Source organism: Merops nubicus, unplaced genomic scaffold, assembly GCF_000691845.1.
Source record: "Merops nubicus isolate BGI_N331 unplaced genomic scaffold, ASM69184v1 scaffold6140, whole genome shotgun sequence".
Lineage (NCBI taxonomy): Eukaryota > Metazoa > Chordata > Aves > Coraciiformes > Meropidae > Merops > Merops nubicus.
The window spans coordinates 36876-37668 of NW_008584778.1; the positions used below are offsets into that span (position 1 = coordinate 36876).

Here is a 793-nt window from a genome sequence, read left to right on the forward strand (position 1 = left end):
GTGGAGTCCCGCGGGGTGGTGTAGTGGACGTCCGAGATCAGGGAGGTGTAGAAGGAGCTGTCTTCCCCGTTGGCAGTGGAGCCATAGTCAAAGAGGTGCGATGAGGTTGTGACACCTGAAGCAAAGACACAAAAACAACGTGCAGTGAAGACCCAAGTGCCTACACACATCCGTCCTTCCGCGAAGCTGCACTCACTCCGCACTGATTTTCAGTTTGCTTTGTGCACCAGGCATGGCTTTGCTTGCAACCTCTTTGGGACTGTCTCTTACTGTACCTTCAGGCAACACAGTGGCACATCTGTCAGATGTGATTTCCAGCTGCTGTTGTGTCTCAAAATAGCTATGACGATCCTGATAGCTGCTAAGAGTTCATGGCCAATGTTTGCCCAGCCTGTGCGTAATGATCTCCAGCAATGGCCATCCCAAAACCTCCCTCACAATCTGACTCAGGAGCTCATCATCCAATAACCTTAAAAAAAAGAAATCTAATGTCCAATACAAATACCAATCCTGAATAAAAAGATTTTTATTTTTTTTTAAATGACAGAGAAATGGAGGAGTTTCACCCTAAGGAAACTTTTCATTAGGAAAAAAATTCTGCTGGATAGAAATTGAGATAGAAAGTTAGCAAGCAGCATTAGAGTTCATTTTCTCTTTTAAAAGCAGCCACCCTAAATTTATGAAACACCAGGGCAGAACCTAAACATCCTCATTTAGTGATTCCCACGTGCCCAGAAAGCTGTATCTCATGTCCACAAAACATGCTGGTATGCAAGTGGTTAATCCTCTCCCC

At 44.8% G+C, this 793-nt stretch overlaps 1 protein-coding gene across 1 annotated transcript in view; it reads right to left on the minus strand.

Moving 5' to 3' along the window:
• The window catches only part of LOC103777765 (reticulon-1-like), a 9580-nt gene extending 9473 nt beyond the window's left edge, over nucleotides 1-107 (minus strand). The window contains exon 1 of the mRNA XM_008945333.1: nucleotides 1-107. This exon is cut by the window's left edge and continues 635 nt beyond it. The gene's annotated coding sequence lies outside the window, so the exon portion shown is untranslated.
• Nucleotides 108-793: the final 686 nt, after the last annotated feature.